Source organism: Phacochoerus africanus, chromosome 1 (genome assembly GCF_016906955.1).
Source record: "Phacochoerus africanus isolate WHEZ1 chromosome 1, ROS_Pafr_v1, whole genome shotgun sequence".
NCBI lineage: Eukaryota > Metazoa > Chordata > Mammalia > Artiodactyla > Suidae > Phacochoerus > Phacochoerus africanus.
The window spans coordinates 71,451,310-71,466,095 of NC_062544.1; positions in this window are offsets into that span (position 1 = coordinate 71,451,310).

Sequence of the window (14,786 nt, forward strand, 5' to 3'; positions counted from 1 at the left end):
CCTCTTGAATAAACAGTAAGCTGAATTTTGTGTCATTGACTCCTTTATTTTCTCTGTAGGTTTACAAAATTGTATCTGAAATCCGTGTTGTTTTTTTGAAATTTATGTAAGTAAATTGGTGTATATTTTCTCTACTAACTTCCCCACCCGAGATACTGCAGTTGATCTATATAGCTATGTTTCAGTCATTTTCACCTCTCTGAAGAATCATATCATATGACTCTGCCATATTCTCTGTGTAATGAACACAAGAGTGATTACCACACAGATACTTCCCATTCTTTTTCTATCTTAGTGAATTTGTATACATCTCTTGGGAGTAAATGCTGAGAGTATATTTTCTAATGTCACTTTTCCCCCTTGGTATGAGAGATTTTCACATCCATCTGCCATTTTAAAAATCAGGTTGTTGGTTTTGTATGATGATATATAAACTCATTTTATAAGTGTTTTTTGGTCATATTTAATGCCTACCGATCATTTAAAAGCTGTTTCTGTTGAACATATCATCTAGAATATGTAGTTTGCTTTCACTTTCTTAATACTGAGTTTTGCTAAATTCAAATTAGAGTTTATTTTTGCATTTCTTTACATTTAGAAACATGATGTATATTAAAAAATTGCCTACTCTGAAAGTATATATGCTTTCTATGGTATAATATAAGGATGGTTTAATTTTCTTCCTTTATGTTTAGACCATTATCTAAGCAATTTTGCTAAAAAGTTTATCTTATTTTGCTAATACCACCTCAGTCATATATCAGGTGCCTGCAAATGCTTGAATTTTTTTCTGGGCTCTCTTTTCTTTTTGGCTAGTGTACATGTCTTTCCTAGTGTCAGTACTGCACTGAAATAACTACCGTTGTGTTAAAATTACCTTTTTATGTGGAAGAAGTTTGTCCTACTTATTACCCACACTTATTACACATTCTTCAAGTGTATTTTGACTGTATTTAAATATTTGCAAACCTATATGATATTTCGAAACTAGAGAATTCCTAAAATAATTTGAAATTTCATTGAAGCTATTGGTGAATTTGGAGAAATGAGATCCTTACAAAAATTCAATCTTTGTTTTTTCAACAAGATAGAAAAACTTATATGTAGCAGTATAAATGTACTTCTGACACTTTCTTTCTTTTAAGTTGAAACTTTCATCATGACTAAGTTTTTTTTTTTTAAATCTCAAAAAAGTCTTATGTTCTTTTGGTCCTAAAATCAACATTTTTGTGGTGTGTGTGTGTGTGTGTGTGTGTAGCAAGACACCAGTTTAATTTTGGTCATTTTTGTTCTATTTTTTGGAACTTTTTTCAGCCTTATGCTTTAGGTAAGTCTCCTTTAAATAATTTTCAATTACGCATAATTTAATTTAGTATGACTTTTTTAATTTAGCTGAATATTTACTTTGACGTATTTTATTATGACTAATTTTGTCACAATATATGAGGTTGGATTTAACAAAATTATCACGGCTGATACTGTGAATTTGGGCATGTTTGTTGCTATAAATTCTTGTGAGAATCTTTCTTTTTTTCCTGTATTTTCCTGTTGGTGTCCTAGGAATAGAGGGAGTTGTTATATTACAAATTCTATGGTAATCTGAAACTATGGCCCCTTCAGTCCTGGTTTTGTAGGATGTGTGTATGTGTGTTGATGTTGTTGTTTTGTTGTGATTGTTTCTTTGTTTCCTGTTTCTCACTTAGTGTATGCTCATAATAAGGCCCTGGATTTTGTTCTCAGACTTGATTCCCACAAGTACACACATATTTATGTGCTGATTCCATAGGATCAGCTAATTACCTCCTGAATTCCTACATGACTCACCCTACAGTCTGAGTATTTCGTATCTTGGTACCAACTCATGGGTATATTTATTTTATTCTAACATTCTCTCTAGCTTTTAAATTGCTTCCTGTGGGTATGTAGTCTGCCGTATTTCCGGAAAAGTAATTCTATTATTTTACATAGTAGTACATATTTATAGTACATACAGATAATAGAGTAACCATTATAATTTTTAGAGGGGAGGGTGAGGGAAAAACAGATAACTTTATTGCTTTGCCAGGTAAAGGTGGTCACAGCAGGCTATCCCCAGCTTGGGAGAGACTGGGAGGTGGTTTTATAGTTTAGGAGTGAAAAATAGGACTATTGATAAGAATCAGGGTAGATGAGGGCTTGCATTGTTTTTCAAAACTGGTGTTTAGGTGGTCCAAGAGTTGGGTCTGAAGATTTCTTTTGGAATGAATAAGGCTTCATCAACATCTTCTGTTTGTTGGGGGTTTCAGTTCTGTGGAAGAACTCAAAGATATTGTTATGTATATTCGTTGAGGAGGAACCAGAACCCTGCCCCAAGGCTTCACTGTTTTCTCTTGACTGTTCCTGCCTGGTCTCTGCATCTCCTCCCTTTCCTGATTAGCAACTGTTTGAACCTACTTTTTGGAACTCAGGAAGTTCTTGGAGGCCTGAAGTCCATCCCCCAAAAATAAGAAGTGTGAGACACAGAAAAGCTTGTGTGCTCAGAAGCCCTACAGGGCCCTGCTCAGTTTTAATTCTCCCCTCTTCTGTGATTCTCCTCAATCTTGAGAAGAACAGCTATTAGACAAGAGAAAACCATAAAAAGTATTTCTTATTTGTAAATCTGACATTAAAAATTCAAATACTTTAAGAATAATTGAAGAAAATGTCTTTTTCTCACAAATTATTCTTACTCGGTTGCATTTTTTTTGATATTAATTGTTTTTTGGGTTTTTTTTTTGACCATGTCCCCACCATTGGAAGTTCCTAGGCCAGGGATTGAGGCCAAGCTATAGCAGTGACCTGAGCCATTGCAGTGACAATTGTGGATCCTTAATCCACTGTGCCACAAGGGAACTCTGAGTAGTAAATATTTTAGTGATAAAAATTTTTGAAATTATTTTCCTGATTAAAAAACAGCTAAATATATGTTTCTAGATCTCATAAATAAAATCATTGATATTCTTGTTGTATGGCAAACAGTATCATTTTGATGAAATAACTTGTCATTAGTATCTTCATCTTATCTAATATAACCCAAATTTTTGACATTTAGTTTGAGTGTTAATTTCAAACTATTGTTTTTTCTCAACTTATTATTTTAAAATATTTCAATTGAATTAAAATATTCTAAATTGGTCTTATCCTGCTGTTGAAGCAGGTTCTTTCCCTCCAAAATTGAAGGGACATGTCAAATCACAATCTTGTTCCTAGAACTCAGGTCACATCAACTTCCAACAAAGAGACAAACACATTTTTCTTCCACATTGTTCAATATTCACTGACTTCTAATGAACTCATTTAACCAAATGTTCATGAGGTTAAAACAACATTCATAACTGTGATCTTTTGCTCTTCAATAATTTTTCCATCAAGGGGTCTACATGTCTACTGACTTTCAGTTACCAGGAGGCAGGACTCCTTAGATTCTTAGAATTGAAGTCCCAAAGATTGTTGGTTCATATGACTTGCATAAGTCAGTATTTACTATTTAGAAATAAAAAGAGGAATTTTTTAAATTAGTTTTTAAAATGAATAGTAAATTTGACTTTTTCAAATTTCTTTAGTATATGGCTTATCATTCTTACTTCTATATTCAATCTGCTACACTCTATTTAGTTGAAGTATATGAAAAATATCTGGCCTCACGCAAATCTGTAGTGGAGAAAGGTGACATTTTAATATATATATTTTTAGATAATGTTGAATTTATCTGATACTATACCAAAACTCAACAAATTGAAAAACCTCTTATCTATGCATGATTTTGTAATATTATGCATTGGTCACTTGAGAAATATTGGGTCACCAAGATATGCAGATCTTCCAAATATTGACAAATTTAATTAAAAAAATCATATTTGCTAATGTTGCCATTAATCTCATCAGAAAATTTTTAAGATATGAAATGCTGTCAAGCTTATGGGGATAAGCATAAGTTTTCCAACATTTTAATTTGTGCTTGAAATTAAAGCAAAAATTTAATTTCAAGCAAAAATTATTCAATGGCAAAAATCAATGACAAGAAATACTATCAGATATTTTTATTGAAGTGCAGGTCCCTCTGTTCATATTCAAGGAAAGGTCTACAGATAGCCAAATCCAACTATTCACAGTTTGTCTAATACTCTAGTGAGTAAAAATGGCACTCCATGAAAAAAAAAACAGCTAATTTACCTCACAACTTAAACAACCACAGGTATACCTTTATTGGAGATGACCATCACACTTCAGACCTTAGAGGAAGTCCTACAATTGCATTTCCTGTTTCTTCACACAGAAGAAAATATAAAAATGCATGTGTACCCAAGGGTACAGGTTTATTTATACATTTTTTTCCTAAGGAAAACTGAACATTTTTCCCTCCCTCACTTCCTTTCTCTCTCTCTCTCTGTTCCTGTAAGTATAGAGTGTTTAAGGTTATAATAATTCTTAGTACAGTAGGGTGTCCCTTCCTTGATTTACGCTAAGAAACCACCATTTTTAAAAATTGATTGATTAATTGATTTTTTGTCTTTTTTTTTTTTGCCGTTTCTTGGGCCGCTCAGCAGCACATGGAAGTTCCCAGGCTAGGGGTCGAATCGGAGCTGTAGCCATTGGCCTACGCCAGCAACGCGGGATCTGAGCCACGTCTGCAACCTACACCACAGCTCAGGCAACGCCGGATCCTTAACCCACTGAGCAAGGCCAGGGATCAAACCCGCAACCTCATGGTTCCTAGTCGGATTTGTTAACCACTGCGCCACGACAGGAAGTCCTATTTATTTTTTATACATCAGTAGCATTAATCAACATGGTGAAAATAGTAAATATAACTATTAAAATAGTTCCAACCTCACACATCTCCTGATAGGGTCTCAAGGGTCTCCAGGGCTCCAGGGACCACACTCTCAGAGATGAAGCCTTAGTGCAATTTCCATTTCAGATTTTCAGTACCCTAGGTTTTATGCAAATATATCATATGGAAAAAAACATGAAATCCAACATAACTTAGGTAGACATTTTTAATGACTAATATTATACATAATTATTGCTCTCAGTTAGTATGTCTCTTCCAACACTGTGAAAACACAGTGAAGGGAACATGCCTAGTTATTGCTCTGTGAGCCCTTTATGCCAAGGCCACTAAATCATTATCATTTAAGAAAATAATTAGCACATCTCATCAGCTAATGAAGATAATGACCATTAAAATTCTTCCCCAATTTATGGTTTCCCCTTTATCACAGTTTAACAACAGTGTCATTTCAGGGTAATAACAAAAATTGGCTTGCAAATGACCCATATACTAATGAACGAGCATCACCTTGTTTCAAGGAGCGAAGGATTATTTATTCATTGCACTCCTAATTATAGTATGTAGTGAGGTTGTACTGCTGATGACCTTCCAATCTGATTCGGTCAAAATGTTTATTTTTCATTATGTTAAAATTACTAAGCTAAACCTCACAGTGTATTATTATTTTCCTTTAGCAATCTTTACTTATGGAACACAGTCTATTTCTACATACTTAGTTGTAAAGTGAAGGGTGAATTATAATGATAATGCATATAGAGTATAAAAACCTTTCATTATTAAATATTCCTTTTTAAATTCAAAATTGTTCAACTCATTTTGTTTTTCTATTTTTTTCATATTTTAACATATAAGCATTACAGATATCTAAAAAAAAATTTGAATGTTCTTTTGATAATTATTCACATTCACAAAATGAACATTATAATCAGTTTTCAACACTCCTGATTTACAGTGACAGGGCAGGCACAGAATAACAGTTATGAACATTCTGCTTCAAAAAAAAAAAGAAAGAAAGGAAACATTAATAACTGGTCCATAACCATTCTGAAATAGGTTTTTCTTCATTGGATATTAAAGCTGGGAAAAAAGCTTTTGTGACTCTTGACTTCACCCCATGCACTTTTGATTGAGAAAAAACTGTAAGCACAAGCTTAATCTCTTGAAAGGCACTTAGTGTGACTAAATCTTCCAACCCTTTGATCATTCTAAGGTTTTAACTAAAGTTTGTACAGTTCTCCCCTCAGTCTTTTTTCAATGCCAGATTGCCAACCGCCATTTATGATTTTTAGCATTTTTTACCATCTGGAGAAGCCAATAACTTTAAAGCCATCCAATTCTGCTTCTTTTTGTTTAGCAATTCTTCCTTCATTTTCTCTCTCTCCTCTCACACTTTACTGTAATCAGCAAAAAAAAAATTACAGGAAGGGGGACCTTTTCCAGGACCCAAGGGTTGGGTATTATATAACACTGGGAAATGAATTAACTGAGGAGATACACGTGCTTACAATGCAAAAGACTTTACCGGGAAGGGGCACCTAGGCAGAGAGCAGCAGGGTAAGGAAACCCCAAACTGCTCTGCTATGTGATTCACAGTCTCAGATTTTATAGGAATAGAGTTAGTTTCTGAGTTGTCTCTGGCTAATTGTCTTGCTCAGTCCATACTTGGTCTGGCTCAAGGTCCTTCTTGGTGGTGTGTGCACTTCTCATCAGGATGGGTTCCAGTGTCAAGGATTCTGGGAGTTCAGTTATTCCTTCCCCCCTATTGGCCCCTCCCAAATCCTCCTGGTTAGTCTTCAGGGCAGAACCATGTTCCTTATCAGGGCCCCCTGTTGTGAGACAATTCATGCAAGCAGCTATTATCATGTCTGGCCAAGGCAAGCAGTTTTAGTCAATGGTCCCCTAACAAAACTACACAGCACTTTTGGCATTTAGCTAAAAGTCCAAGTCCACCATGCATAAGTTCTGATTCCTGCATAACTGCAAGACACAGTTTTATAGATCTTCTGTCAGAGTATAACAGAGGTTTTCCCTTGTCTAGTTTTTAGTAACATGTTCCTCCTTTCTGAAGCCTCCCTAGCTTCCAATCCAGATTTCAAACTAACAGTCTGTTCAAGAGAATTTAGGCTTGTTATAGCAGGCAGATAGCTAGGTATGAGTAGACAAAGGGGACCACAGGCCAAGTGGTCAGGAAATTACACTCTAAAAGGTAACCTGTTACTCATTATGCCCTCTACAATAAAATTTGCCTTGTAGATAAGAAGTACCCATCATGCACTGATGCCTTGACACTTCTGTGATCAGGCTAAATGAGAACAAAAATCCTTCCTCCCTTTGTGAAGCTGGAGCTGGAGTGAAAATCAGGGAATTTGACACCTAAACCCCTCATTTCCAATGAATATTCTTCCTATTCATTTGTATGCCCCTCATAACTGGCTTGTCAAAGAAACCTAGGGCAGTCGATCACCTGCCTACTTTTTCAATTTCTGTCTTATTTCTGAATTTCTTCTGCAATGAGATGAATACTTTTCTGCAGGAACACTTTCATGCTCCTTACATTTCTTTCTGGTCTCCATCAACTTCTTGGTTTCAAAACCACTCATACATTTTTTTGTATTTTTGTTGTTTTTTGTTGCCTAGACTAGCTAAAAGTCATTTTTGACTATTCAAGTATCTGAGGACATGATTTCTGATCTAACAGGTATGATCTCAAGCATTAGTATGATAACAATTGTAATCACAAACATTTACATCATAGGCACTGAACATTGTATTGAAAAATAATTAAAAGTTACTATGATTATAAATGCCATGGTGAACTTGTTCATCAATTACTTGCAAATTATTATTTGCATTATTGCAAATTCAATATACTATCTGAATTATTTTTTAGCAGTCAAACAGAGCATGAATATATCCATGCTTATGTGGGATTTTAACATTACAAATTTTTACAACTTTTCACATGGTAGACTTGCCCATTCTATGTTTAAATTCAGTCATTAGAATGTTGAGAAACCAATATGGTATAAAAGACAACAGTTAGCAAATGAAATGAGTGAATAATTGATGAGGAAGTAGTTTCATTTCTCTCTCTTTATGCTTCATTAAAAAAAAATCTGGTTGAAAATTATTTCTTTTGTGTTATGTGTTTTCTTATTTTGAAAACATCTCGCCTAGTGGCCCATCTAATAAGTTGCCATTCTAGTGGAACAAACTCCATGAAGCCTTCCTTAACATTTCATACATTTAACTTTGCTTTGCTACTTTATCACTATTATACCATGACCTCCTTGAAGACACATACTCTAGTCTCTCCCTTGTATATTCAGGTCATACCAGCTTACTTGACTTCCTACTTAATTTACAACTAATGTGCTTACTTAAATTAGCCATAAATATGAATAGATACAGGAATGAACCATATATGTATAGAATTTGGTTGTTTTTAATGGTTAGAATTGTAACATTTTGATAAAGAATGGAGTCTTATAAGCCAAAATCTATGGTACATCTGACCTGCTTGAGGTCAACAAAGGACTTTTAATTTACCCTCAGGTTTGTTTTCTTTTGTTTTTCCTGGATATAGATGTGCCTTATTTTATTCTCTGATTATCTTTTTTGGCTCCTTTTAAAATGGAATTTCACTAAAGAAAACATTGTTAACCTCTCTTCTCTCCCAGATTTTCATCCATTTCCATGGCTATATTATTATTTTGATTTTGACTTATTTTTATATTTACACCCATATCTACATCTATCAATGTTTTAGTCCTTTTTATATGTCTACATGAAGATACTTTTATCTTGAAATCCCTCTCTCTCTCCTCACTACACACACACACTCACTTACTTTGCCTTTCCAGTTCTCTTCTCTAACCACCTTTTTTATTTCATGGAATTATCACAGCTTTTCAATTTTAAGGCTCCCTTGTTTAATATAGTACCAAATTGTAGAGATTCTTTGTTAACAAAGTGTTCTTATTCATCTTTTCTTCATCATTTCCATTTCTATCACCCCAATTAACATAATTGTTTATTCTTAAATCTACAGTGATTGTGGTGCATAAAACAATGGGTCTGCATACCCCTCTCTGCTCCCTCTTTCTTCATATACATACCACCTGCTTCTCTTCCACTGCTATTACAAATCTCTAATCATTCAATAAATCAAAAACTTTTAATCCTGAAGTAAAACCTATAGGCAGAGTCAGAAATGAAATTTATAAAATTGCTATAGATTGTTCTCATATATAGTTAGGCATTAAGAATCTATAAGCATATTTTAATCTAGAAAATATGTGATGAAAATATTTTGAAAGAAAACTTTTTGATTAGTACCCTAGTGTTAGAATAAAAACAAATTACTTTGTCAGGTGTTCAAGAGTCACTTTGCCAATCTAACATTATCTTTCACTGCTTTTTTTTTTTGTGATCCTTCAACCATTTTCCTCTGACATTTTGGGAAATTTTTCCTCTTTCTATAAATATTAGATATTTGCAAAAAATAACTATGTAATTTTCATATGTACCTCCTTACTATTATGTCATAAATATTATCTCATGTCTTTTAAATCTTTGGATATTATTTTATTGGCTACAAGCTATTATACTTTAATTTTGAATATTTTATATTGGTTTAAATGTTCTCTTTACCAAAAAAGATTCTCTAAAGAATCTTTCCATTGGTAAATATCTGCCTTAATTTAAAATCTTCCTTGTGAAATCCCCCAGTTAACTGACATCAAAACATAACCTGGTGTTACACAATTCTGTGCATCTACCTGACCCCCTAGTCTCATGATATATATTGTTTCATGTTCATTTGAAGTAGCTTCTAAGTTAAAGTTTACTAAAGTTTACCAAACCAGAGTTTACCAAAACAGAAAAGGTAAGTAACTTGCTGACAGTCATCCAACTAGTATGTGCATAACTTGAGCTCTTAAGTAAATGATCAACCTCAGAACCTATTACCTTCCCACCATATGTGCAGTGAGTTGCAGAGTGTACTGGCTATATTACAAGTTGACTTACCTGTGAGGAAGTCTAGGAGATGGAGATTATTGTATAGGGGATCAATTGTCCAGTAATATTTGCATAAAATCATGTGTAAAGAAAAGGAAAAAAATGGGATTGAGCAGACGAAGTTAACTTCTAAGGTAGTGGCAAAATAGGTCTCAACAGACTATATGAGGAATTTTGATGATAGGATGATGCTTTAGTACATTCTTCACTTGGGATGAGGAGAACAAGTCTTTATATCACAAGGACATGCCTTTATTAAATACAACCTTTTCTGGAAGGAGGATATGAACTTGGAAAAGAAAATTACTTCACCAGAGACCTTTAAATATGCTATTTTCTTACTGTGATTCTTATTAAGTCTGATTCTTTAAACAAAAAATCAATGTAATGCTGGAATTTGTTTTTGGCTTGGCATGGTTCTTAAAAAGCATAATCAAATAATTATATCATCAACTTAATCATGAGAAATTTGAAGCTTTCCTACTAAGATCATGGATAAGTCAAGGATGTCAGCTCTCACCACTCCTCGTTTGAATCCACAGAAAATTCTAGGTAATGCAATAAATAAAGAAAAGGAAATAAAGAGGTATATATATTGGGAAGGGAGACGAAAACTGTCTTTGTTTGCAGTTGACATTATTATACAGAAAATCTCAAAGAAATGACCAGAAAACTTCTATTAATTGCTTTGGATGTGTTTTTGTTACTCTTTTTTCTTCCCTTCTCTTGTTCTTTCCTATTATGTTTTGAAGACTATCTTTAGTGCTGTATTTGAGTTGATTTTTTTATTTGTTTGTGTACCAATTATAGATTTTTGGTTTGCAGTTACTCTGAAGTTTTGATATAAGAATCTATATATATATGAGATTGTTTTAAGTTGTTGGTGTCTTAATTGCAAGTGCAACTCCGGTGTCCTGCATTTGTACCCATCTCTTCTCACGATTTCTGATTTTGGTGGCATAATTTTGCATGGATGATTTTGTATCTTTACTGTATATATACTTTTACTGGTTAGCCTTGTCATTTGTGGCATTTTTGTTTGCTGTTGCTGTCTTTTCTTTTCTGCCTAGAGAAATTGCTTTAGTATTTGTTGTAAAGCTGGTTTAGTGTTGCTGAACTCTCTTAGCTTTTGCTTATCTGTGAAGCTTTTGATTCCTCCTTCAAATCTGAATGAGAGCTTTGCTGGGTAAAGTAGTTTTGGTTGGAGGATTTTTCCTTTCATCACGTTAAGTATATCATGCCACTCCCTTCTGGCCTGCAGAGTTTCTGCTGAAAAATCTGCAGATAACCTTATCGGGATTCCCTTGTATGTTGTTTCTTTTCCCTGGATGCTTTCAATATTTTCTCTTTGTCTTTAATTTTGGTCAGTTTGATTAATATGTGTCTTGGTGTATTCCTCCTTGGGTTTGTTTTATATGGTACTCATTGTGCTTCCTGGATTTGAGTGAGTGGTTCCTTTCCCATGTTAGGGAGGTTTTTGGCTATTATCTCTTGGAATATTTTTTCTGTCCCCCTTCTCTCTCTCTTCTCCTTCTGGCACCCCTATAATACAGATGTTGGTGTATTTCACGTTGTCCCAGAGTTCTCTGAGACTCTCTCCATTTGTTTTCAATCATTTTTCTCTTTTCTGTTCTGCATTCCTAATTTCTACTAATCTGTCCTCCACCTCCCTTATTCATTCTTCTGCCTCCTGTATTCTGCTGTTGGCTGCTTCTAATGAATTTTTTATTTCAATTATTGTATTTTGCATCTCTTCTTGTTTAAGTTTTATATCTTGGATCTCTTTGGTGTTTCCTGTAAGTTATCCATCTTTGCCTCCAGTTTATTTCCAATGTCTTGCATCATCTTCAGCATCAACAGTCTAAAGTCTTTTTCCCTGGAGGCTGAGAATCTCCTGATCACTTAGCTGTTTTTCTGGGGTTTTTCCTTTCTCCCTCATCTGAGTTATAGTTCTCTGTCTTTTCATTTTGATAGGTGTTTGGTGTGGTGACCTTTTTACAGATAATAGAGTTGTAGCCTCTCTTACTCCTGGTGTCTGCCCCCCTAGTGGCTGAAGTCAGTACAGGGGCTTGCTGTAGGCTTCCTGATGGGAGGGGCTGGTGCCTGCCCCCTGGTGGGTGGAGCTAATTCTAATCCCTGTGGTGGGTGGGGCTTTGTGTCTGGGTGAGATTAGAGGTGGCTGTGTGCAGTGCCCTAGGGGCGGGGGGGGGCTTATTTAGGTGGACTCTTTACTGATGGGCAGGGCTGTGATCCAACTGGGATTGTTGTTTGGCCTGGGGCTTCTCAGCGCTGACTGGTGGGTGGGCCAGATTTTCCCAAAATGGCCACTTCTGGAGAAAGGCAGCTGATGAATATTCTCAAGGGCTTTGATTCCAATGCCCTTCCCCCACAACAAGCCACAGTCACCCCCTGTTTTCCCAGGAGATCCTCCAAGAACCGCAGTTAGGTTTGATCCAGATTCCTGTTGTCGGAGGCCTGCTCTGGTGGCCAGGGAGTGTACACTTTCCCAAAGAAGATGGACGGCATTGGTGAATGTACAAATATGGAGACAGCCTATTTGTCCCTTCTTTCAGGGCACTGTATGGCTCAAACTTTATTGGCAACAATGGTTGATTATATAGACAGTTTTTTACTATAGATTACATTACAGTGTTAAAGGTACTTTGGTTAACTATTACTTGGTATAGCAGCCATACATCATGTTTTAAGATCTTTGTTTTAACTAAACTTAGTGAGTACAATTTAAGGGCAATTAGGTACAATACATCATGTGGAAAGGAGGAGATAGTACAAATCATCCCATGGCCAGCCAGTCTTTACAATTTGAAGAGTTCACAAACACAAGAATTTGGCATTCACAAACCTTGTTTGTAGACTGTTGCTTATCTTCAAAGCATTATGGCAGGGAGATAGTGTAAGTAAATATAAACCAACTTAACTAAACTAGCTGTCACTTAAAAGCTTTTAAAATCGAGGACAAAACTCATAGCTAGGTTTTTTGGATAATACATATCTAACTTTTATGAACCTCATTAAAATCCTAACTCTAAAGTTTACTATATAACTAGTTAATAGATAAACACTATGTTTTAACTAAGTTGGATTAAATAGGGGAAAATCCTTCAGGATGAAATTCTTATTATATTATTGTTGTAACTTTGTTAAATCACAAATCACCACAGGAAAATAAGAGTGGGAAATAAGAATAATAAGTAGATAATCAGGAAAGACTGAGAAAAACTGAATAATAAATAAAACAGCAGGAAAAACTAGGTCACCAGAGAAACAATTCATGGTCTCCAGTGCAAACATGGGAATTGTTTTCCCAGGAAAGCCCCAATTCTTCCCCATCAACATCAAAATGAGAGCTGTGTAACCTGAGGCCTGCCCTCGGCTTGTACCATACAGGCAGGCTTTTATCCTGACCAGAAACCCACCTTCAGCTTGCACCATTCAGGTGAGCTCCCTTCCTTGGTTAGGAATCTGCCTTCAGGTTTTTCTACTATCAGGCAAAGTCCTTTTTCGAGTCCCTGCATTTTCTCAGCTCCCCACAGATCCCTATGGAGACTTTGCTTTGCCCTGGGGCCCAGTGCATGCAAAAATCTGTGCACCTTTTAAGAATGGGGTCTCCATTTTCCCCAGTCCCGTGGAGCTCCTGCACACAAGCCCCACTGGCCTTTAATGTCAGATGCTCTGGGGACTCTTTCTCCCAGTGCCAGATCCCCACATGTGGGAGTTTGATGTGGGGCTTAGAACTCTCACTCCTGTAGGTGAGTCTCTGTGATACAGTTACTTTCCAGTCTGTGGGGCTTCTCACCCGGGAGGTATGGGGTTGCTTATATCACATAATTGCCCCTCCTACCTCTTGATGTGGCCTCCTCTTTGTCTTCTTGAGTTGGATATCTTTTAGAAAGTTTCTGGTCCATTTGGTTGAAGATTGCTCAGCCTTTGGTTGTAAAATTTTGTTGTGTTTAGGAGAGAAGTTGAGCTGTAGTCCTTCCATTCCTCCATCTTAATCCCATCTCCCAAAAAACTTCTAGAACTAATGAGTTATTATAGCAAGGTTGCGTTATACATATTTAATACATAAAAGTCAATTGCTTTTATATACCAGCAATGACTGAGTGGAATTTGAAATTAAATATTGCAATAACATTTACATTTGCATTAAAAAAATGAAATACTTCAGGACAAATACAACCAAATATGTACAAGATCTAAATGAAGAAAACTACGGAAGCCTGATGATCAAAATCAAAAAATAACTGAAGTAAATGGAGAGATTCCATTCTCATTGTTAGGAAGACAATACTGTCAAGATTTTAGTTCTTCCCAAATAGTTCTATAGATTCAAAGCATTGTCATCAAAAGCCTAGAAACTATTTCTGTGGGTATCACTGAAGTGATTCTAATGTTTATGTGGAGAGGCAAAGTACCCAGAATAGCCAACAAATAATTCAAGGAGAAGAATAATGTTGGAGAACTGACACTTACTGACTTCAAGATTTGCTATACATAGTCAATAATCAAGATAGTGCAGTATTAATAAAAGAGTAGATATGTAAATCAATAGAAAAGAATACAGACAGGGTATACATCTTCCCCTATGTATATAGTCAATTAATCTTTAACAAAGGATCGAGGAGTTAGCACAGTTTCTACAACAAATAGTGCTGGAAAAACTGAATTGTCAAATGTAGAAAAAAAAATGAACCTAGACACAGACCTTACACCTTTCACAAAAATTAACAAAAAATGAATCACAAAAGTACATGTAAAATGCAAAGTTATGCAGGTCTTAGAAGATAATATAGGAGACACTAAAATTATTTTGGGTGTGGTGATTATTTCTTACATACAACATCAAAGGCACACATGTTGGAAAAAATAATTGATTTGCACTGGACTTTATTAAAATTAAAAACTGCTGCTCTACAAAAGACAATGTCAA